The sequence below is a fragment of the Symphalangus syndactylus genome, chromosome 19 (assembly GCF_028878055.3).
Source record: "Symphalangus syndactylus isolate Jambi chromosome 19, NHGRI_mSymSyn1-v2.1_pri, whole genome shotgun sequence".
NCBI lineage: Eukaryota > Metazoa > Chordata > Mammalia > Primates > Hylobatidae > Symphalangus > Symphalangus syndactylus.
The window spans coordinates 21475292-21499870 of NC_072434.2; the positions used below are offsets into that span (position 1 = coordinate 21475292).

Genomic DNA, 24579 nt, shown 5'->3' on the forward strand with positions numbered 1-24579 from the left:
ATTTCCCTCCCTGAAGTTTTATTAACCATAGAAGATTAAAACTCATATCACAGAGGAAGAAACTGAAAATTAAACACCACACCTGTGCCAGGCGCAGTGGCTCACGCCTGTAATCCCAGCACTTTGGGAGGCCGAGGCGGGTGGATCACAAGGTCAGGAGTTCAATACCAGCCTGACCAACATGGTGAGACCCCGTCTCTACTAAAAATACAAAAATTAGCCAGCGTAGTGGTGTGCGCCTGTAATCCCAGCTACTCAGGAGGCTGAGACAGGAGAATCGCTTGAACCCGCGAGGCAGATATTGCAGTGAGCTGAGATTGCGCCACTGCACTCCAGCCTGGGCAACGGAGCAAGATTCCATCTCAAAACAAACAAACAAAAAACACCACACCTAGAGCCCAGACAAATTTTGTCCCAAACCAGTGTTCGTTCTTTGGTTCCATTCAATTCCCAAAGAGCATGATTTACTAACCATTGTCTGAGCACTGGGCTCATTCATTTCCCCGAAAAATCACTGCCTACTCCTCAAAATGGCCACAGGGCCCGCATTTCCCCTTCCCCTGTGAAGAAGGGTATATAAGCCTCTGGACCTCACTGGATTATGGAGTGACCATTCTCCTGTGATTCCCATGAGCCTATGCACGTTAAATAAGTTTATCTGCCTTTTATCTACATATCGTCAGTTTATTTTCAGTGAAGTTTCAGAGGGTGGTGGGAAAGCTTTGCCTTGGCCCCTACAAAGCACAAAAACATTGAGGGGATAAATAATATGCACGAAGTCGCACAGCTAGGAAGAGGCAGCAGGATAGAAACCCAGTTCTGTTTCACCCTTATTCTTATCCCTGGTTTCTGTTTTTGTTTTTTTGGAGGCCAGGCCTCCTCCTTCCTGCCCCTTCAAGCCCCTTGCGCAGGGTTCCATGCACAGCTCAGTCACCGCCCAGCACATAGACAGCTTCCTTTCCACAGCCCCTGAGGGTCCTTTCGTCCTTCTACAGCCAACTCCAGAAACTACATAGAGTGCTTTCTTCCTGTCTCTCTTCATCCCTTCCACTCCTATTGGAACAAAACCACGTTTGACATTTCTCAGCATCATTACATTAAACAGGCTGGATCTCAGCCAGCTATTTCTGGGCTTTAATTACTTGTTCTATCTAGCCTAAGTGGTGTGGGCAAGCCGGTCCTCAGTTAACCCACCCGAAAACTGGGAAGATCAGGAACTGTCTCCTAGAATTTGATTACCAGCCGAGGAAGGTGCTAATTTGGAGGTGGTAGTTAAGTGTTTTGGGGGAGGCTGGGTGGTTTCTGACTTTAATTCTAAGATTAACCCAGGGGAACCTCTGGGGCCACAGTGCAGCTTTGTAAGTGATCTCCCCATGGGGAGTAAATGTCCTGGAATCAAGCCCTAAGGCGGGCCCCTAATTCGTTGCATGTATGATTGGGCACACAAGCCTCAGGACATGTCTGAAGGCTGTCCTGTGGGCTGTGCTAAAGGACATTGGACAAGCACATCCCCCAACCCTTTGTCTGTCTTCCAGAATCTCTTGCATTGTTTCACAAAAGGAGGAGCACAGAAGTTGAAATTCACCCAGGCCCCTCGGAGAGCATTGGGATCCTGCCTTAGGTACTAATTACAATACAATCTGGCTGAATGATGGGGGCTGAAATGTGGCATTTCACCATCACGGTTGGTGCCGAGGGAATGCATAGAAATCTTCAACTTGACACCAAAGCGGACTTCCCTAGGGCTTCCTAACAGAAACAGTAGATTATTTTCATCTCAGCCCCCTCCAAGCCTTAAGGGGGGGCCCTGTGGTCTGGCGGGATCATGGAGTCAGGGTTCTAGGGACCCTGGCTGACTCATCTTCCTCCTTTGCACCAGAGACGAGTCTACTGGTCTAAGCTTTTGCCTGAGATATTTGCCCATAGAATTCAGCCCCTGTTTTTACAGGGGGAAACACTAATGATTTTCTAGGGCTCTCCATTGAGAGGGCACTTGAGACCCGTTTTCCACGCAGGCATTTGGAGGATGGTGCTCCTTGCTGGCGAGGAGAGGGGCATTTCTCCAGAGAGGGCCCCAAGGACTGGTGGCGAGCCTCTATGGAGGGGACAGGGCTGGTCCTTCGACCTCTGCTGCTGGCCCAGGTTGCACTAAGGTTGGGGCTAGCACAGCAGAGGGGAAGAGTCCAAGTATTTTTCTACCCTTGCCTGGAAGGCCCCCCAGTTCCCTCCCCTCCATACCCAGTCTTTGCCTGACTTAATTCCTGCAAGTCCAGGAGGAGGAATTCACCTCCCAAGAGGCCCTTCCTGCTCCTCCAGGGGTTACAGTCCCTCCACTGTCCCCCCACTGTCCTGAGCTGTTACAACTAGGGTGTAATCAGTGGTTTGCTTACTAGACACTTTTTTTTTTTCTTTTTTGAGACAGGGTCTTCCTCTGTCGCCCAGGCTGGAGTGCAATGGTGTGATCTCAGCTCATTGCAACCTCTGCCTCCTGGGTTCAAGAAAGTCTCCTGCCTCAGCCTCCTGAGTAGCTGGGACTACAGGCACCCGCAACCATGCTCAACTAATTTTTTTATTTTTATTTTTTGTAGAGATGGGGACTCTGTATGTTGTCCAGGGTGGTCTCAAACTCCTGGGCTCAAACGATCTACCCACCTTGGCCTCCTAAAGTGTTATACAGGCATGAGCCACTGCTCCAGGTCTCAGACTATTTTTTATAAAAGAGCGTTATACTGTTTGTCCTTAGCACCTAGGACAGTCCTAAGCTGTGGCTAATATCTAGTGAATGAATGAATGGATCAGTGAATTAATGAATGTGGCATTTTCAATCCCCACTTTCGGACCTGAAATCCTAAGTCTCCCAGCTCAAATATCCTTGGGCCTTTTCCACAGGCTGTTCTCTTGGGGTTCCAGATAGGCCGACCTCAAGTAGTACCCCAGAAGCTGTCACTAAATCTGCCCCTGACCCTCGCCCCCCATCTGCCTTCATAGCACCTTTCCTCCAGCACCCGGGAACCCATTTGGCTCCTGAATCCCCAATGCCCCTCCCTTTTCTGGCCTCTCTTTCGGAAACACCTTTTTCCTGCCTCCATTAGGCTGCTGTGTTTCCTGCACAGGAAGAGGGCCTTTTGATTCCAGGGTGCTATTTATAGCAGCCCTCCCTCCTTCTGAGCCTCACTAAGGTAGGGGCAATGGCGCAGGGGATGGGGATAGAAGATGCTTGGGACTTTCCAGGGTCCTGGCCACCAGGAGAAGAGGGCTGAGTTCCCAAATGAGGGATGGAACCTAGAGGAAGCTTCTGACCCCCAGACTGGCTTTCCCTTCTGACTTTCCCATATGTTAGTAGCTCCACAGCTCTCCCAGGCCCCCAGACTCAAAACCCCAGAGCTTCAGAGTCAAGGAGTTGTGGGATTTACATCTAGGGAAGACATTACAGATCATTTTGTAGATGAGGAAACTGAGATCCAGACAGGAGAAGAGATTTGAACAAGGTCGCGTAGAATGTTAAAAGTAGGTCTCTGGCCAAAATCTCCCCTGATTCTTGCTTTACCTGTAACAATGACAAAGGATTGCCTCATTCAATCTCGTGAGGCAGGTGGCATGTTATGGGTTGAATTGTGTCACCAAAAAAGATAACTGAAGTACTAATTCCCAGTGTCTCAGAATGTGACCTTATTTGGAAATAGGGTCATTGAAGAAGTAATTAGTGAAGATGAGGTCATACTGGAGTAGAGTAAGCTCCTAATCTGGTATGACTGCTGTATTTATAAGGAGAGGGAAATTTGGACATAGACATACACAGAGGGAAGAGGATGTGAAGGCCACAGGGAAGAGATGGCCACGCAGCGGTGAAGGCAGAAATCGGAGTGATGCGTCTCTACGCCAAGGGACGACAAGGATTGTCGGCCAACACCGGACACTAGAAGAGGCAAGGAAAAATTCTCCACTAATTTCAGAGGGAGTATGACCCTGCCAACACCTCGATTTCAGACTTTAGCCTCCAGAACTGACACCATAGATTTCTGTTTCATTAAGCCACCCACTTAGTGGTACTTTGTTACGGCAGCCCTAGCAAACTGATCATTTGATGGATAAGGACTCTAAGACTGAGACAGGTTAAATGAGTTACCCAGGTTATACACCAAAAGGTACAGGAGGGACTCAACTCTCAGTCCAGCGTTCTTCCAAAAAGACTGCATGACTTTTGTATTCTGCTGTCTGTTGTGTCCCTCCCATGTTCCACAGTCATCCAGCCCTGTTGGGTTTTCCTTTGTAAAAAGTCTCCCCCACGGCTCTTCCTTTCCTTCCCCAGCAGGGCCGCCCTAGCCCAGACTTTGCATGTCAGGAATGTGACGGTACATCTGCTGGCCCAAGTCTCCCTCTTCCAAGCCATTAGTTGGTCCCACACCTCTTTATGGAATGCCTACTGCTTGCTAGGTTCTGCGCTATGTGCTGGCTTCCCATGGGTGAACGGAGCAGACGTGGTCCCTGCCATTAGGGCCGTACTGCTGGTAAAACAGCTTCATCATGTCACTTCTTGGCTCCAGGTCACCAGTGTTTCCCACCACAGGCTCCAGTCTTGCACGTGGACCTGTATTTCCCACATGCAGGGCCAGAACACCCCTGTCTGTCGACACGTGTCAGCTCAATTCAGATTAGAGAATAACATTCTGTCTTGTGGGGAAACCAGCGGCCCCTCTACAAATGATCTGAACTTCCCAGCTCCAGGAGATAAAGGCAGCTCCATTCCATGGAGGGAAGAAAAGGCATTATGGTCTTTTACAGCAAGACACAGAAATGGGGAAGTTGTCTGGGAACAAAGAAGGTGACATTGAACACTTTAAACATCCACTAAGGACCGACCAGCTTAACTCTCAAAACCCTGGCAGATACTCTGTTGATACTGGATAGATGTGAATCCTACTGCAATGAAAGGAATCTCAAGTTTCCTCCAATAAACAAACTGTGGCACATTCATACGTCAGAAATTAAAAGAAGCAAAATACATCATTCAACATGGATGAATCTCAAAAACATTATGCTGAGCTAAGAAGCCAGACACAAAATAGAACCTACCACATGATTCCATTTATATGAAGTTCAAGAGCAGGCAAAACTAATCTATGATGATACGAATCAGAACACGGAGACAGTGGGTGGGAGCGCATTGACAAAAGGGACAGGAGGGAAATTCTGTGGGTTGATGGAAATGTTCCTTATCTGGATCGGGTGTGGGTCACATGGGCATATTCATTTGTCAAAAACACATCGATCTGTGCGTTTCACTGTTTGTAAATTATACCTCAATTAAAATAGAAGAGAATAGAATAAAAGAAGAGAAAAGGATTCCCTCCTTCTCGGTTGGAACACACAGTGGCTGACCAGTTGCAGGTGAACAGACCCTCACATTTTCTCCTGCTTCTCTCTCGAGACCTGAAATCTGGCTCAAGCTCTGTTCACTCCTCTGGCTGAGTTTAGGCAGCAGCCCAGGCTCTCTGCAAAGAGGCAGATGGAAGCAAATAGAGCCGGCAGCCCTGGCCCATGGGCCACTGAGCACAGGCTCTGTCTGGCTTTGTGAGTCAGGCCTTCACCTCAGAGGTATCCAGGCTGAGCCCTCCCTGGTGTCCTATTGCCATGGAGATGGCCCCAGCCTGTATTTTCACCCACAAGCCTCAAGTTTATCATTTCAAATCTCCCACCTTCCCATATATTTTGCCTCAGCCACATCTGCGGCTCCTCCTTCCAGAGTGAAGTGAGTGCTATTTATAATGCCCTGGAAACACAGCCTGGGCCAGATAATAGGCCAGTGTTGCCAAACAAAACCCCAGGCCACTCTGCCCCCCTCGTCCCCTGGAGGCCTGCAATCTGGAGCCCAGAGGGGCCCGAGGGACCATATATCTTAGAGCCAGCACCACAGACAACCCTTCCATCCATCCATCTGACCCTCAGACTTTGAGCATCCCCCGTCTGATACGTAAACATCCATTTGGGGATAAATCTACCCTGAAGCATAGTCTGCATGGCTGGAGCTAAATGAGGCATCCTTGGCTTCGCTCCATCCCTTTGCCTGTCTGGTGTACGTTCAGTGGATCAAGAATTTATTTTATACATGGGGGTGCAGTGAGCCACGGGGCATCCAGATTAAGGACCATGAGAATGACCAACATTGGTTCTAGGCCAGAGGGTGCTTAACACCTTCTAGGATGATCTTCACAATTCCCTGGCCTGAGTATTATTGCCCCCATTTTACAGACGAGAAAATTGAGGCTCAGGGAGGTTGTAGGAACCCGGGTCAGGCTGACTCCAAAGCCTGTGCATTACCCCACATGCGTCAGAGGCCCAATGTCAGGGAGAGGTCGAGGAAGCAAAAAGGTGGCCTGTAAACAAGCCAGGGAAATTCAGCACCTACAGTGCTCCCGTGGGCAGGAGAAAGGGAAAGGACATTCCCTTACCTACCTCAGCTTAAAGGCATCCCTTACCCTCAACCCCGCCACCCTGCCAAGTAATCAATCAACAAATGTTTGCTGAGCCCCTACTGTGTACCAGGACCCAACTAAGCTACTTCCAAGTGCTAAGAGCGGCCAACTCAGAGTGGCCTCGTGGGCTTTCCTCTGCCCTGGGAGGCCTTTCCCAGACTATCAGCATGCCGGCCTCGACTCGGCCTCTGGCCCCCTCCCTGCCATCCCAAACACAGAGGCCTTTGTCTTTGTCACAGTCTCTGTGGCCAGCTCAGCAGTGGCCATTCCCATCCACTTCCCACAGCCACCCCCAACTCTGTGGTCACTTTCTAGACCTCCCTACGGCCCCTGATTTCTTTCTGGCCATGGCCAGCAGGAGGAAGTGGGGAGATGACTAAGAGGGGTGATGTGGCATCTTTGTGATGACATTCAGTAAAGAGATTGGTAATGAGTGACAGAGAGACACTGGATCTCACAGGAGATGTGTAAATTGGGAGGGGCCGGCTTATTAGCTCCAGACCAGCTAAAAAGCAGAGGAGTTTTAATGAGTTGCCAGCCTAACACAGGCCTAAATTCATGCACAATGGTAATTTTCAACTCCAATGAGAAAATGAGAAACAGAACCTCAAAACATAACACTTTTACATTGTTTTTTTGACTGGGTAAAAATGAGCAGGAGTGATAAAATTGGTGATGTACTTTAAAGTAGCTTTTATTGAAAAATAAATCTTAAGGACTTGTCAAAATAATGCGATAACAAAGTAAATTTAAAAGCTCAATATGATTTCTGCATTTGTATAACAGACATGATGTCTGTGGTTAAGTTCTATGAGCCATTAAAGACACTGTGGCGCTGGGCGAGGTGGCTCATGTTTGTAATCCCAGCACTTTGGGAGGCCGAGATGGGAAGATCACTTGAGCCTCGGAGTTCCAGACCAGCCTGGGCAACATAGCGAGACTTTGTCTCTACAAAAAATGTTAAAGTTAGTCAAGTATGGTGGTGTGCTCCTGTAATCCCAGGTACTCAGGAGGCTGAGATGGGAAGATCACTTGAGCCTGAGAGGTTGAGGCTACAGTAAGCTATGATTGCATCACTGCACTCTAGCCTGGGCAAAAAAGTAAGAGCCTTTCTCAAGAAAAAAAAAGAAAAAGAAAAAGAAAGACACCAGTCCACTGGCCCCTTCTGCTATACATGACCCTGGAGTGTATTGGAAAGGACAAAGACCAACCAGGAGTTGGAAGACTTGGGTTCCCCAACTCATTCCCTAAAGTTATGTGGCTTTGGGTAAGTTACTTAGCCTCTCTGAGTCCAATTTTGACATCTACAGAAAGGGAAATATTTGTCCTGCCCACCTCATAAGGTTGCCATGAAGAGTAAACGAGAGGATGGATATGAAGTCATTCAGCATGGACCATAGAGTAGACCGAAGGAACCTTTGCAGTGAAGGCCTGAGGAAGAACTCTGATAGCAGGATGGGATTTAGGTCATGGAACTTCAGTCAAGCCAACCTCCATCCTCAGGGTCAGGTTGTGACTGCTCCAGAGTGGTGTGGGTCTCAAACATTTGCCGAGAGACACCTTCAGGGCCATACACAGACCACCCACCCTACATGTTCCCAGGACAGAAGGGGCAGAGCCGAGGAGCTTTTCAGAGGCCCTGGGTTCCAAAATACAAACATAAAACTACAAAATTGAAGTTAATCAGGATTTCTTCAAACATGTATAAAATGTAACATTGTGTCAACTTCTTCAATACTTAACTTTAGCTTTCACAAAAATGCATTCTATTTGAAAATAACTTATAGGTAAAATTTTTCTTCTGATCCAGTAATTTCTGCATATGTTCAGGGTTACCAATAAATGGCCAATTTAAAATTATTAATAAATGAATTGCTGATAACCAAATACTTTTAAAAGTGAAATTATAGGCCAAGGATGGTGGCTCACACTTGTAATCCAAATGCTTTGGGAGGCCAAGGTGGGAAGCAATCCTGAGGCCAGGAGTTTGGGACCAACCTGGGCAACATAGTGAGACCCCGTCTCTACAAAATATACAAAAATTAGCCGGGTGTGGTGGCGGGCACCTGTGGTCCCAGCTGCTTAGGAGGCTGAGGCAGGAGGATCACTTGAGCCCTGGAAGTTAAGGCTGCAGTGAGCTGCATTGGTGCCACTGCACTCCAGCCTGGGTGACAGGTTGAGACCCTGTCTCTTAAAAAAAAAAAAAAAGCGAAATTATATATGTATTTTTAAATTACAACAAAAATTTAGCAATTCACGTGGGATGTAGGGTGTGGGTGCATCCTTCTGGGCATGCTCTATTCTGGGGCTCTTTCTGGGTGAGCATGCCCAGTGGGCACCCAGGTTTTTTTTGTCGTTTTTTTGGTTTTTTTGTTTTTTTGAGACGGAGTCTTGCTCTGTCGCCCAGGCTGGAGTGCAGTGGCGCGATCTTGGCTCACTGTAAGCTCCACCTCCTGGGTTCGCACCATTCTCCTGCCTCAGCCTCCCGAGTAGCTGGGACTACAGGTGCCTGCCACCACACCCGGCTAATTTTTTTGTATTTTTAGTAGAGACGGGGTTTCACCATGTTAGCCAGGATGGTCTCGATCTCCTGACCTCGTGATCTGTCCGCTTCAGCCTCCCGAAGTGCTGGGATTACAGGCGTGAGCCACTGAGCCCGGCCGGCACACAGGTCTTAAGACAGTCCTTTCTCTGCAGAAAAGCTTCCTCCCAGGCCAGGCACCTTTTGTCCTGCTCACCTCTATGTATTTAGAAACCAGAAGGCCAGGCGCATTGGCGTGTGCCTGTAATCCCAGAACTTTGGGAGGTTGAAGCAGGTGGATCGCTTGAGCCTAAGAGTTTGAGACCAGACTGGGCAATATGGCAAAACCCTGTCTGTACAAAAAATGCAAAAATTAGCCAGGCGTGGTGGTACATGCCTGTAAAACCAGCGACTTGGGAGGCTGCGGTGGGAGGATCATCTGAGCCTGGGGAGGTTGAGGCTGCAATGCGCTGTGATTGTTCCACTGCACTCCAGCCTGGGTGACAGAGTGAGACCTTGTCTAAAAAAAGAAAGAAAGAAAGAAAGACAGAAAGAGAGAAAGAGAGAAAGAAAGGAAAGAAAGGAAACTAGAATATCTGAATCTAAAGCTTGCCTTCCTCACTACTATTTTGGGTGGTCATCATCAAATTGTACAGAAGACCTTATAATAACAAGCAACAGTTTCCTGTCCCACCTCTTCCCAACTCCATTCTATTGTCCAAATAGTTTTCTCTTATTAGCTCCTTTGGTGGTTATCCATGTAAACTCTAGATAACATACTAATAACTATTCCCTGTTTTGTCACCTGTAGACAATATCTATCATTACTAAAGAAGTTAGACAAGTTTAGAGCACTTACACTAAACCCGACTCTCTTTCTCCTTTTCTTCCTCCTAATATTTGATTTTAGTTACTTTTATGAGTTATCTTGTACCTTTGATCTTAAAATTTGGTTTCTTGTTTTCTAACACTTTGACAGACTCTTGAATCCCCTCGGTAGAAGAGGAGAGTATTTGAGACCCTCCTTTTCCCTCTTCTACCTCTCTTCTTCAGTCAGTAACACCTATATTCACTTATTTATTTATTTTTATTTATTTATTTTTTTTTTTGAGACGGAGTCTCGCTCTGTCACCCAGGCTGGAGTGCAGTGGCGCAATCTCGGCTCACTGCAAGCTCCACCTCCCGGGTTCACGCCATTCTCCTGCCTCAGCCTCTCCGAGTAGCTGGGACTACAGGCGCCCGCCACCAAACCCGGCTAATTTTTTTGTATTTTTAGTAGAGACGGGGTTTCACCGTGGTCTCGATCTCCTGACCTCGTGATCCGCCCGCCTCGGCCTCCCAAAGTGCTGGGATTACAAGCGTGAGCCACCGCGCCCGGCCATTTTTATTGTTTTAAGAGATGGGATCTTGCTCTGTCACCCAGGCTGGAGTGCAGTCGTGCAATCATAGCTCACTGCAACCTCAAACTCCTGGCTGGGATCAAGTGATTGATCCTCCTGCATCAGCTTCCCAAGTAGCTGTGGCAGGAGGACCATACTATAGGCATGCACCATCATGCCCAGCTAATTTTTTAATGTTTTGCACAGATTGGGGGGTGAGTCTTGTTAGGTTTCCCAGGCTGGTCTTGAATTCTGGCCTCAAGCAATCCTCCTGCCTTGGCAGTTACACCTTTATTGATAGCTATTTACAGCCTGCCCAGCAACTACAGCTAAGTATATTGAGCTCTGCTTAAAGATTATCAGTAAATGTCATTTACATGATCATGACTACATAAATATTATTAAATCCCAGCCTTAGAGCCTCACTTTCCTCCTCTGTCAAATGGGGACGGCATAGCATGTGCTAACACCTCATAAGACCTAGTGGGCCAGGCACAGTGGCTCACGCCTGTAATTTCAGCACTTTGGGAGGGCGAGGTGGGTAGATCACAAGGTCAGGAGTACCAGACCAGCCTGGCCAAGATGGTGAAACCCCGTCTCTACTGAAAATACAAAAATTAGCCGGGCATGATGGCATATGCCTGTAATCCCAGCTACCCGGATGGCTGAGGCAGAGAATTGCTCGAACCTGGGAGGTGGAGGTTGCAGTGAGCCGAGATCATGCCACTGCACTCTAGCCTGGGCAACAGAGCAAGACTCCATCTCAAAAAATAATAATAATTTTAAAAAAAGACCTAGTGAAGAGGATACAGAATGTGTGGAATGTGAATGATGCAGGTTTTTACAAATATAACCTCTTATTTTTCTATCATTACATATGACATGTAGCATGGAATGGTAATAATGGCTCATACTATTTGGGCAACTTAGATAACTCTCTGAACTGCAATTTCCTAACCAGTAAAATAGAGAGAATACTAGTACCTATCTCGCCAAGTTGTTGAAACGATTACATGAAATGATATAAGTCAAAGTGCTTCTCCTCCTGTGGATCACTATCCCAATTTTAGGGATCATGACCTTATTTCCCTTTTGCTGAGAGAGAAAATTTCGATTTAGGCCTTAACTCAGCAGGCTATGGATTGAGAAAAAGTATACAGCACTCTCAAAAAGGCATTTGGGAAACTACTGGAAAATCTGATTATGGCCATATATTAAACAATTCTGTTAAATCCAGTATTAATGGGTATGACTATGATACTGTAGCTTCATAGAAGAATGTCCTTGTTTGGCCGGGTGTGGTGGCTCACACCTGTAATCCCAGCACTTTGGGAGGCCGAGGTGGGCATATCACCTGAGGTCGGGAGTTTGAGACCAGCCTGACCAACATGGAGAAACGCTGTCTCTACTAAAATTACAAAAAAATTAGCCAGGCATGGTGGCGTGCGCCTGTAATCCCAGCTACTCGGGAGGCTGAGGCTGGAGAATCGCTTGAACCTGGGAGACGGAGGTTACGGTGAGCTGAGATCGTGCCATTGCACTCCAGCTTGGGCAACAAGAGCGAAACTCCATCTCAAAAAAAAAAAAAAAGTCCTTGTTCTTTGGAAATAACATGCTTCAGTGTTGAAGGGTTAAGTATCATGATGTCAACAAATTGCTTTTTTTTTTTTTTTTTGAGACAGAGTTTTGCTCTATCTCCCAGACTGGAGTGCAGTGGTGCCATCTCGGCTCACTGCAACCTCTGCCTCCCTGGTTCAAGTGATTCTCCTGCCTCAGCCCCCTGAGTAGCTGGGATTACAGGCACCCACCACCATGCCTGGCTAATTTTTGTATTTTTAGTAGAGACGGGGTTTTACCACGTTGGACCAGGATGGTCTAGATCTCCTGATCTCGTGACCCACCCACCTTGGCCTCCCAAAGTGCTGGGATTACAGGTGTGAGCCACTGGGCCTGGCAACAAATTACTTTTAAATGGCTCAGAAAAATATTATATATATTGATCTATATAGAGAGCAATCTAGCAAAATGTCAACAATCAGTGAATGTAGACATTCATCGTACTAGTCAGTCTTTCACCTTCTCTACTTACCTGACAGTTTTCAAAATAAAACCTTGGGTGTGGGGGTAACTTCCACCACAGGAAAGCACCTTAACTGTCATGTAGCCCTTTCCCCTCCCCCTGGGAACTAGGCATGGGCCCTGAGGGTGCAGCTTCCACAGACTCACCCAGTGAGGTAGGGGTAAGTGTGGCTGACACCTTCTAAATCTACTTGGTAAAGCAGACTATACCCAGAGGGTGATGAAGAGCACAAAAAGCTGGGGTCCAACAGGCAGCACACAACAGTGCAGGGTGTGCCATGCAATCCAGCCCTCCTCCTGAAGCTCTGGGGAAGGAGAGCCAGAGGGGCCGTACAGAATGGTCCCAGATGAGAGACAAGGCAGGTAGCTGCTTCGTGTGGGTCCTGGCTGGGGCCCCCTAACCGTGTGTCTCATCAGCTGTCTCTCCTTTGTCAAAGGAAAAGCAGGAAGAAAGCAGTTGGTATCTTGGCATTACCCAGAACCCAGATATTCCTTCCCAGTCAACTCAATTATCTGCACCAATGAACTGGGAAAAAGGCACTGGCAACTGACTCTTGCAATCATTTATTATAGACCTATTCTATGCTATGCTTGAAGTCTACCAAAAAATTAGATAACACCAAAACAAGATGAAATAACTAAACAACAAACAGTAAAGAGCAAAGATACAGTCAGACTCTCGTTCTTTTATGCCTTCATTTATCCCTTCTGCGTCAGCCCAGTTCTCTGGTTTTCAGGGGCAATCTACAAATTGAAAAGAAAATCTGCTTTGTCTATCTGATAATAAATAGGTGATCTGCCTATGGCTAACCTGTGCCAGTAAGCTCATAAATGGAGTGGTGCACCTCATTCTGGACATGACACCTTCAAACAAGAGAAACTATCATTTTAAGGGTGATGCATATAATGAGGAAGGTGAGTAAGAAATAGGATGAGGTTGGGCGTAGTGGGTCATGCCTGTAATCCTCAACACTTTGGGAGGCAGAGGCAGGCAGATCACTTGAGGCCAAGAGTTTGAGACCAGCCTGGACAACATGTATCTGGAATAGAAAAAGCTACATGCCTGGGTGACAGACAGAGAGATTCTGTCTCAAATTAAAAAAAAAAAAAAAGAAAAAGAAAAGAAAAAAGATTAAATCTGGCATTTATTAAGCACACACATTGAGCATCCCAGAGACTGAGTCCGGTCTGACATGGTCTCACTTGATTCAAGCAATCACTCTTTGACTGTATTTTTGGAAATTGCCAGATCATAGGAATCACTGTTGCAGGTGTGGGGTTGTGGAGTGGCGAGGAGGAGAGGGAAGAGGCTAGGACTGAAAGCTGAGGCAAGTTGGAAAACATTGTCCCAGGAGTAAGGCATTTTCATTCCACTTTTCCTGGGGAAGAAACAGAGTCTCTAAGAGATTCCATGGCCTGCCTAAGGTCACGCAGAGTGCAGCGATGATGCTCATGTGGAGGATATAATTTCAATTGCCAATATTTCCTAAATGCTCATCTTGCTAAGGACTTCAGGTGCAAAGTCAATGTTTGAACCTTGAGTTCAAGTCTCAGTTATGTCACGGTCCACAATCTTGCTATTACATCATATATCAACCTTCCTTGAAAAAACCTGGGGACACATCCAGTGAAAATATGAAGGAAGTGGGGCTGCTGAGACCAGAGAAGAAAATATGGGTACAGATGCATGGTAGTTGTTCCCAAATATTGAAAGGCTGACACTCTGTAGGCAATCACACTTATTCTGCATGACTTATTTTGAATATCCTCCACTTTATTCAGGGATGCATTTTGGTGAAGCCCACTAAGCTTTTGGGATGTTTCACCAATGGGTGGAAGTCATATCCATGACAGATTAATACAAGGAGGAACTCTGAAAGACACAGCTGTCCAAATATGGAATAAGATGATTTCAACATAGTGTTGCGGGAATGCCCCAGCAACAGAGGTGTCCAAGCTGGATGACCTCTGAGGGGGATGTTTTAGGGGGATTTGATGTATCTAGAATAGAAAAAGCTACATGACACTTAAGGTTCTTTCCAACTTGGAAGTTTTATTTTACGGAAGTTGGCATTTATTCTATTTACAAATGGATTTTAAAATCAGGGAAGGGATGTAAAGTGGGTCAGTATTACCAACCAGATGGGGAAGGAATTGTGTCATTGAAAGCTGTGACCAGTCAAGGGTTCCAGGGAGTAAATCAGCTCAACCCTCACAGTGCATCAAAATCACCTAGGGAGCTTTTAGAAATGACAGACACTGAAGCCACATTCCAAACCAAGTGAAGCTGAATCTCTGGGGATGGGCCCAGGACTTGGTCATTTTTAAAAGCTCCCCAGGTGGTGCCAATGTGCAACCAGGATGGAGAACCCCTGAGCTAGAGGAAATGAAGCTGGCGCTGAGGCTGGGCGTGGTGCCCTCTGAGTCTCAGGATGACCAGCAATCAGTTCATCTCTGCATCAGGGCCAGTGGTGGCCCCTCCAGCTGGAGGGAGTTGGTGGGAAATTGGAAGACAGGAAGATAAAGCCCTTTAACCCTTTAATGCCTAACTTCCAGTTATTAAAAAATGTTCACAAATTCATAGAGATGGGAAGTAAAATGGTGGTTGCCAGGGCCTTGGGAAGGAGGGAAGGGGAATGGAGAGTTACTCTTTAATGAGCACAGAGTTTAAGTTTGGGAAGGTAAAAAAGATCCAGAGATGGCTGCTGGTGATGGATATACAACATGCAAATGCATTTAATGCGACTGAACTGTACATTTAGAAGTGGCTAAAATAGTGAATTGTAGGTTATACATATTTACCACAATATAATTGTTAAATGTTTAAAGTACACTAATTATAATGAAAAGTATAATTAAATACATCAACCCATCCTAATGTAAAATGTTAGCACTTAGTCAAATTTTGTTGTCTTTTTAAAGGAAAAAAAAATGAAACTTTGCAGATAAAAAAAAAAATTCAGAGGGATTTATCCCAGGAATAAAAGAGTGGTTCAACTTAAGAAAAACAATCAATGTAATGCACCACACTAATACAATGAAAGAAACAAAAAACAAGCCACAGGATTATCTCGAGTGATACAGAAAACAAGCATTTGGCATAAAATTCAACATCCTTTTGTGATTTAAAAAAATGCTTAGAAAACTAGAAATAGAAGATGATTTCCTCAACGCAAATGACATTTATGAAAAGCCCACAGCTAACATCACACTCACTGGTGAAAGGCTAATATCAAGAAATCCCCCTAAGATCAAGAACAAGAGAAGGATGTCTGCTTTCACCACTGCTACTCAACATTATACTGAAAGTTCTAGCCAGAGCAATTAGGCAAGAAAAATAAATAAAAATCATTCAAATTGGAAAGAAAGACGCAAAACTATTTCTATTCACAGTTGACATGATCCTATGTATAGAAAATCCCAAAGAATCCAGAAACAAAAAAGCTACTAGAGCTAATAAATTCAGCAAAATTGCAAGGGACAAGATCAACACACAAAAATCAGCTGTGTTTCTACACACCAGTAATGCACAAGCCAAAAAGGAAATTAAGAAACAATTCCATTTATGAAAGCTTTCAGAGCATCTGAGGAGTGGATATCAGAACAGTCTTGCAGTCTTTTGAAGTGGAATCATCTTGTTAGTAATGGTCCTTGGCAGAGGCACATGCATCAGCGCCTTTAATTTTGTATGCATATTAGTCCATCTCATATTAAAATTAAGTAGAGCAAATAGATTTGATGGCGATGGTAGTGTGAACTGCACAGGACATGTGTAAGAACCTGAACCACATCCACAGGCAGGTCAGAGTGGTCTGGGTCTCAGCCATCCTGCCTCGCTTCACGTCTCAAGAGTCACAGGAAGCTGGGAAGCAAAATTGCAGGCCTCTCGGAGGAAATCAGGCCTGAGTCAGCCTTCCCAGGAGGTTAAGGGAACAGATTAGGCCCAGGAAACGGTTTACTGTGGAGGGTGTTTTTCGCTAGACTAGTTGGAGTGGTATTTTTAAGTTGAAGAAGGAACTAAAAGTGTTTTTAATTATTATTTTTTGTGTGTGACTAGGGGCCAGAAAGACGAAGTGTTTGCTAAGTATTGCCACATTTCTTAGCTCTCCATGTTCCAGAGACTCGAAAAGCTGATAGATGGTTCCATCATAGAGATGGCTGTCTTGACCCTAATATGTTTCTGTTCCTCTCTCTTGCTAAGAGCTAAGTAACATCTGCTGAGATGGAAATGCTAGGAAGATAAAAATTCCCAGTGATTTGCTGAAAGGGAATGAGCCCTAAACTCAAAGCCAGGAGCCCTGCATTCTAGGCCGGCTTCTGCAGTACCCCAGTTGTGTAGCTCTGAGCCCATCCCTTCCCTTCAGTGGGCCTTGATTCTTGCCTGTAAAGGGGAGAAGGGCAGGGGTTGGGAGGAGTGGAGATCCTTTTAACTTTGACATTCTGGTTTTTCTTAAAGGCCAAACCCTTCAAGAAGTCAAAAGAACTTTAAAAGAAGAGGGAAGTGACACTGATTGGAAATAGGCAAAAAGAGAGACAAATTGTAAAAGATGGATAGGAGATTTTTCTATTCTAGGCCACTCCTTTCTACTGAGTGGCCCAAACTGAGTTGATACCAGAGGTTCACAGGGACTCAGGAGGGGGCTAGATTAGGCAAGGAAGGAAAAACAGCACTCTTTAAAAAAAAAAAAAAAAATGATGGCATTTTACTCTTGGCCCCCAGGCTGGAGTGCAATGGCATGATCTCGGCTCACTGCAACCTCTGCCTCCTGGGTTCAAGCAATTCTCCTGTCTCAGCCTCACGAGTAGCTGAGATTACAGGTGCCCGCCACCACGCCCAGCTAATTTTCATATTTCTAGTTGAGACAGGGTTTCACCATGTTGTCCAGGCTGGCCTCGAACTCCTGACCTCAGGTGATCCGCCTGTCTTATGGGCGTGAGCCACCGCACCTGGCCAAAACAGCATCCTTGTTTTCAATTTCCCCAGGCCAAGGTTTATTAAAGAAGCCAGATCCCAGAAAAAGCCCAAATATTCAAAGCTTGCCTACCTACCCATGGGCAAATCAACATTTTTATGGACTGCTTTTGAGGGAAAAAGAGGTGGAGGGGGTCTGGGGGAGCATATTAACTCCCAAAGAATGAATAAATGGCACTTAAGTGAGATAGGAGGCCTTTGAATGCTACTTAGTTTTTCTCCCCAATTCTATTAGTTTGGCAAACATCTATAAAGTGCCTACTGTGTGCTGAGTGTTGTGGGTGGTCAGATAGGGTGTTTGGCTGGAAGGTACTCACAGGAAGATAGGCCATGTGCACAAACACCCAAATATCTAAAATACAAAGCATGGCACACTGACAATTAACAAAAATAAAAAATGCAAAGCAGAATGTGAGACCTGCCCCAAGGGAAATCAGATAAACTGCTGAAGAAGTTCAGATCAGGGGCTGTTCTCTTTCACCTGGAAATGGTATTCTCTTTCACCTGGTGTTCTCTTTCACCTGGAAAGTTCAGGCAATAGACCCTAGGGGCTGCAGCCCAAATCTGAAAAACCTTCTTCATTCTTCCAACAGTAGCGATTTTTTCCTGGCTCCACTTTACGGAAGTGAAAACCAGGACAGAGAAGTGAGGAATTATTTGCTCTCTGATCATCCGGGTGGTTAGCAACACAGCCAGATAGAGAACTACAAACTGATGATTGAAAACTTCCCCTAAAAACCGATGGTGAAAGCACATACTACCAGGAAGCTCATCTTAGAAGACAAAATCCATAGAGCTGTTCCCTCTGTCTCCCTTCTTAGGTCAATCCCAAAGACACACCAACAAAAAGTCAAAGCAGGATAAAAAAAAAAATGTTATAAGCAAGCTGGAATCATACATATCTCTGGCCTAAAGGAAGCCAAGGTCTCTGCAGTGTCAGATCGTCAGATCCTCCTCCTGGGGAGGCCATTCTTTTTGCGAAGTCTCCAGTTCCATTACAAGTGAGTTGCTGGGGACTTCATGTAGGGGGAACAAGAGCTAGCCCACAGATGAAAACCCAGGCAAGCCCTCTGCTTTTGCACAGTGAACGAACGTGCCCACAGGCTTCTCAGCATTGAATTTGAACGAGCCAATGGTATCCCAATCATTGAAACAGGAAGCCAGATAAACAGCATGTTATCAAGGGGGGTTCCAGCTCTTCCCTTAAGCCGGCGCCAGCTGCGCCCTGTGACTATCCTAACAAAGTCCCATTGACTCACCAGCTGATTTTCCTGTGTTCGGCTCCGGGGGACAAGGAACCCTCTCTGCCGGGTGGACGTCACCCCTACACACCGCCCCCGCCACCCGCCACTCGCGTCCGGTCCAGTTCCTGCCTCCCCTCTGCCCGCTGCAGACTTGGCTGCTTCTTTATCCAATGACCAGTTTTTATCGGCTCTGAGGATTAGCAGGGACCAGAGCCCAAGCCTCGGGAGCTCTCAGGTGAGCTCCCCGTGATCACCCAATTTCTGCGTTCTCCTCCCTCCCCTCTCCTCCGGGACCACTTTCTCCGCTCCCAGACGCACTGGGCGGGCGCCAGAGAGGACGGCCTCCGGGAGATTGGCGGGAGGGCGCTTCTCGGCGCATCCCGGGGGTGCGGGGAACGTTTTCTGGAACGGCCTGCAAGGTCACCTGCCCCAGCTGTTCCGCTGGCTCCTGCTGGGATGGGAGGAGTTAACTCTTGCTTCAATGAAAGGCAGAGGTGCGGGTAGGGTGTGTGCTTGTCGTGTGGGTGCGAGTATAAGAACGCAGCACCTGGTGTCTCCTGATGATAAGATCTCAACGCGCTTTAAATTGCGGGTATTTCACAACAAGGAAACTGAGGCTCAGAGGGACTGAAGTTAGGCAGCCCCCCCGGAGAGTCAACTCTAGAATCAAACGCGCAGTCAGTCCCATAGGGTTCGAAGGGGCACACACCTTCCCCGGAAGCCGCGAGCATCTTGGTTGTTATTTATTCCAGCGCCTCTCCCAAGCCCAGCCCGCAGCCTCCCTCGGGCACCAACCTCCCCTACCCCGGGGCTTGGTCTCGGCCGCGCAGGACCTGCCAACCGAGCCTCGCAAAATGGGAAGCGGCAGACCCTTAGCGCCGCGACCGCGCGACCGCCCCGCGCCGGCCACTCACCGGAGCGCCTGTCCGCCCGGGCTCCGGGTCCGCGCCGCCGCCGCGCAGAGTCGCGCATCCCCCCGGGCAGCGCGCGTGCGGGGTCCGCTTCTCGCGAGCACAAAGTTTCCCGGGGCTCCCCAGGCCGCCTCGGCCCCTCGCACCGGGCTTGGCGTCCGCCGCGCACTCCGGCCTCGGGCCCCGCACTAGGGCAGCCGCCGGCCCCGGCCCCACAATGAAGAGGGAGGCGGCATCCTGAACAAAGTGCCGTCCCCTCGGGCCCGGCGGCCGGGGCGGAGCCTCGTGACCCGCTGCCCCAGGCACACGCCGGCTGCCTCCACGGCGGGCCCGGGAGGGGAGTGCCTGGCGGCCGGGGGGCGGGTAGGAGGAGAGAATCCGTTCCGATCGCTCTGGCTTTCCTCCCCCTGCACTGTGCCAGTTTAACCCGCAGAGGGGCGGAGGCATGGGTCCCTTCCAGACTTTGTCATTGGAAAGCTATTCCCGTAACCCTTTGCTGCCTTCGCCTTCCCGTCCCGCCTCCCAGGCTGGCCGCAGAAAGGCGGCTGCTCGGTGGCGGACCCGCGAGCTGGCAGGGCAGGAAGCCTTTGCACAATTGAGCCTTTCCTTTGCCCGGGGACCCGCCACCGCCACTTCCAGGCCGGGCTTCCTCCCTCCCCCACATGCCGTCCGGGTACCGCTCGCTGGTTCAGCCTCAGTTCTTTAGGAGAAGGAGACGGATGGGCCAGCCTCTCCACCCGACTTCTGACCCCGGGCACCCACCTCCTTTCTTTCTCCACCCCACTGAACTGTCATGCTGTCTGAGCTGGGACTCTTAGAGGAGAGGGGAGGCACAGCAAGTGCCCCGCAAATAGTAGGTGCTCAGTAAAATAAGCGACTTCTCCCCACCTTCCAGACAGCCGATGCCCCTCCTCCTTCTTCCAGAGACTTGGGAGTGGGAGGAGGGGGAAGAAGAGGAGAGAGGAAATGACAGGACCTGAGGAGAGTGAATGGGACGAAGGCCCTCAGACAGAACCTACTGCAATCTCTCTGAAGCAGTGCAAACCCCCTGCCTCCTGCCTGGGGACTTCCAGGGTCTGCAGGAAGAAGGCAGAAGGAAGTCAGATGACAGCTTTGAAGCAGGCTTTGGAAAGGGAGTAGCTGTGGCCGAGGACCCAGCAGATTCCCCTGCTCCAGCCAACAAATAAGAGGACTGATTTATTCCCAGGGCCATGGGGTTGCAAGCTGGAGGACTGATGGATAGAAAGCAAAACTGCCTACTCCCTGGGAGGTCTCAGAGCTCTTTGCCAGCAAAATCAGTGTGAGCAGAGTCAGGATGAGAGCCCTTGAGTCCTCCCTGAACGCCCACACCCAGTCAGTAAGGCCACAGTGGCTTTGAATATGGAGAGATGAGACACCAGACAACAGACAAGCAGTGACATTCAAGAAGTTCCCAATGATCAGGGAAAAAGATTTGTTGTATGATTTTTGTCCATGAAGGGAGTGAACTGCCTTTTGGCACGGGATAAGGGGGTGGACTGCAGAGTGACACCCTTACCCTCTGTATAAAGACTAGAAGTGTGGGCTCTTAAAGCAGACTGCATGAATTCAAATCCTGGATCAATGATTTTTTTAGCCATGGGAACTTACTGAACTCTTTAACCTCTAGCTACCTCAGTTTCTTCATCTGTAAAATGGTATAATAATGGTTCCTATCTCCTAAGAGTGTCGGGAGGATTAAATGAGATACTATAGGTGACACACTTAGAATAGTGCTTGGCACATAGTAAATGCTCAGTAAACATTAGCTGTTACTTTGATCTTGGAGTCCTCTAACTCTGCGCCCAATTTGGCATTCAATGATGTGCTAGCTAGAATCCTTTTGTGCTCTTCCCAGTCCTGTAAAGAGGAGCCTAGTCCTTTAAGAAGAAGCACTGTCCTTTCTTGAGAGCTCATAAGGTGGGACCCCAGGGACCAAGGACCACACAGTAGGCATGCCAATGACTATTAGAAGGTGAAATGACTCCTTGATCCATTGTGAGGCTGGATGCATAGCCCCCATCCACATTGGTAATGCTGGTATGATGTCATTCCTTGGGTGCTACCCAGAATGGAAAAGAAAGCCAAAGCTATAATTTTGTAAGGGTTAGATCTCTTCCATCAGTACACAGGATCAGTATTTCTCTCCCACTTATGAGTGGCTGCTCATACAAGTTCACCCTCACTCTGCTCCTAATGTCTCAATCAATCTGGGTGACGGGATCATTTGTACCCCAAGCCTCAGCATCACACAATATACCCAGGTAACAAACCTGCATATGTTACCCCCTGAATCTAAAATAAAAATTCAGAAAAATATCCCACTCACAAATTTCCAACAGTGAACCTGTATATGTAGGCAAACATAATGGCATGTGGACAGGTTGAGGGAGGAAGGAGTAAAGGGGCCAGTCTGGTTGGGGTGACAGGCAGAGGGTATGAAAGCTACTGAAAGAGAAAGTGGATAGGACAGAGCGGCAGGGAGGAGAAGCCAGAAGAGACTCTGGACAGAGCACTATTTGGGTAAGAAACAGGGCCCCCGCCCATCCCAGAGGTGGCCTCTGCCAAATGCCTACTTTGTGAGTAGTTTTTGTCTGAACGCAGTGATGACTCAGTTGCTCTGAGTCTAGCAAATGGATTTTCCTTAAATATGAAAATCAATAAGAGGTAAAGGCAAGGACCTGGCTGTGGGGAGGGGAGGATGGAGAGAGTGGGAGAGGTGCTGGGGCGTGAAATGGTTTGTGAGTGAAGGAAGGAGGGAGATTCAGGTTCGCTGCAGGAGACCCTTGGCGTAGTGACCTGTACCCCCACTCCCCATCGAGAAGGTGGCCTCCAGGTCCTGCTGGCCTCACTGAGGCTCCTTAAAACCCAACAGCCCCCCTGTTCCCCTCCTCCACAGCTTAGAGCCAATCCTGCTTTGGGACAAGATGGGTGGCAAAAGGATTAATGTCAACCTGACAAATAATTTTTAAAAAATCAGCCCAGAAGCTTGCTGTCACTCCCATAGAGTATCAGACCTGGCCTCGGACGAGATGAGAGTTTTGGGAACCCCAGGAAGTATGGCAAGTGACATTTTCAGCCCCAGCCTGATTTCCTTCGGGGGCTTTTCCTGTTTTCCTGCCACCTTGAAGTCTGTGGACCAATGCTAATTTGTTTCTTTGCTTGGGTTATCTGACATGGGACTTTGGGGATTTGAACACACTCACAGCTCCTGTGTTCCATGTGGCCCACAGGGAGACCATCTTTACCCTTCGGACTCTCTTGTTTGGGGCTCCCAGAGCAGTTTGTAAGGTCCTTGGCAGGGATATGAAGATAGCACATTGCTTTATTTTCTTGAGCACTTAATAAGCGTCACTGGAGCTTCTGAGGTGGAGTCCGAGGCAGCTTCTGACTTCCTCCTCTGAAGCACAGTGGAAAAACACTGGGCCCAGCTTCAGAAGACCTGACTCCATGCCTTGGTTCTGATGCTGGCTGAAGTGCATCACCTCAGTTTGCTCATCAGTAAAAGGGAGTGTTGACACCCAGAGGACAAGAATACCCACCTACCAAGGCCATGGTGAGTATTCAGTGAGATCATTCAGGAGAAAATGGTTTCTGCAGTGCCGCTCACATACAAGCAGAAGTGGGATTATCAAACAGAAAGCATCAGCTCATATTCCCAACCCTGCCCCACCTCCCCACAGTCAAATTCACTGTGGTTATGGGCTCAGTGCTTGAAAACCCATTTTTCAGTGATAGAAATCTGACTGGCCACTAACAATCCTTGTCCTTTCTAGCTTGATTCATTAACCAGTGAGGGGTTTCCTATGCTAGTGGAATGGGGTCAGACATGGGCAAAACAGGCATCTCCATCCTTGGCCACTCAGGCCTCATGACTGGCCCTGGGCCCCCTTTAAGAAGGGCCCTCTGTGTTGACTGTTGGAGCTTACAGGGACCTGGGAGAAATAGTCCATGGGGAAAAGCTGTCAGAGTAATGAATGTTTTACGAGAGTGAGCGAGTCACTGCCTTATCGGGAAGATGCTGTTTCTCACTCTCTCTCTGTTACCAGGAAGTGAGATGTACTGAAAGCCATCGTGGTGTTTTTCCAAAGATGGCCTTTGAAGACGAGGTGTTTCTTTAAGGGGCCCAGGAGAATAGGGGTGGGGTTTGCAGGGAGAAAACCTGCCCCTTTAAGAAGTCTGGTTCTGGCTGTGGCAATCCTGTGGTATGGAAGATAATAATAGTCTCTACTTATATAGCATTTGCTGTGTGCCAACTGCTATGCTAAGCATTTAACATATATTAACCCATTTAATCTCCACAACAACCCTATGAAATCTGTACCACTTTTTATCTCCATTTTACAGGTAAAGAAATTGAGGTCAAGTGTCTTTCTGGGTCTCAGCCAGTAAGTGCTAGAGGTAGGATTTGAACTGAGGGAGTCTGGCTCCTGAGTCCATGCTTTCAAATACTACACATATGCAGAGGAAAGGAGTCTTGATAGTCTCCATAGCAGTGTGGAGAGCTTGATTATGTACTAGTTCAGCACATTTCTTTATTTCTTTTCAATAGCTTTATTGAGGTACAATTTACATAGTATAAAATTCACCCACTCGAAATATACAACTCTAAATCTATAGAGTTGTGCAACCATGACCAGAACCAAGTTTTAGAACATTTCCACCACCCCAAAAAGCTACCTTGTTCCCTGTGCGTGTTTTAAACTGAGTCTCAATTTTCTCAACTGTAAAATGGGAATAACAGTGCCTGCCTCATAGGGTTGTTATGAGCATTAAATTAACATGTAGATGGCATATGGTAATGGTCAACAAATGTTACCTATTATTATTATAGTCTCTTAGAGTCACTTAAATACAGACTTTTAGAGCTGGAAATGGGAATGGTCTTAAAGACAATCTAATCATACTCTCTCCTTTAACAGATAAAGAGATAACAGTGCCAAGATGTTAAGCAACTTGCCAATTAAGGACACAGCAAATTT

At 47.5% G+C, this 24579-nt stretch overlaps 1 protein-coding gene across 6 annotated transcripts in view; it reads right to left on the minus strand.

Annotated features, from left to right (window-relative positions):
* Nucleotides 1-19972, minus strand: part of NAV1 (neuron navigator 1) — a 288925-nt gene extending 268953 nt beyond the window's left edge. For 4 of the 6 annotated variants that reach the window (XM_063613242.1, XM_063613240.1, XM_063613239.1 and 1 more), the window contains exon 1: nucleotides 19583-19971. The gene's annotated coding sequence lies outside the window, so the exon portion shown is untranslated. Of the gene's footprint in view, nucleotides 1-19582 lie in introns of all 6 variants that reach the window. The other 2 variants (XM_063613243.1, XM_063613244.1) reach the window with 2 other exon arrangements.
* Nucleotides 19973-24579: the final 4607 nt, after the last annotated feature.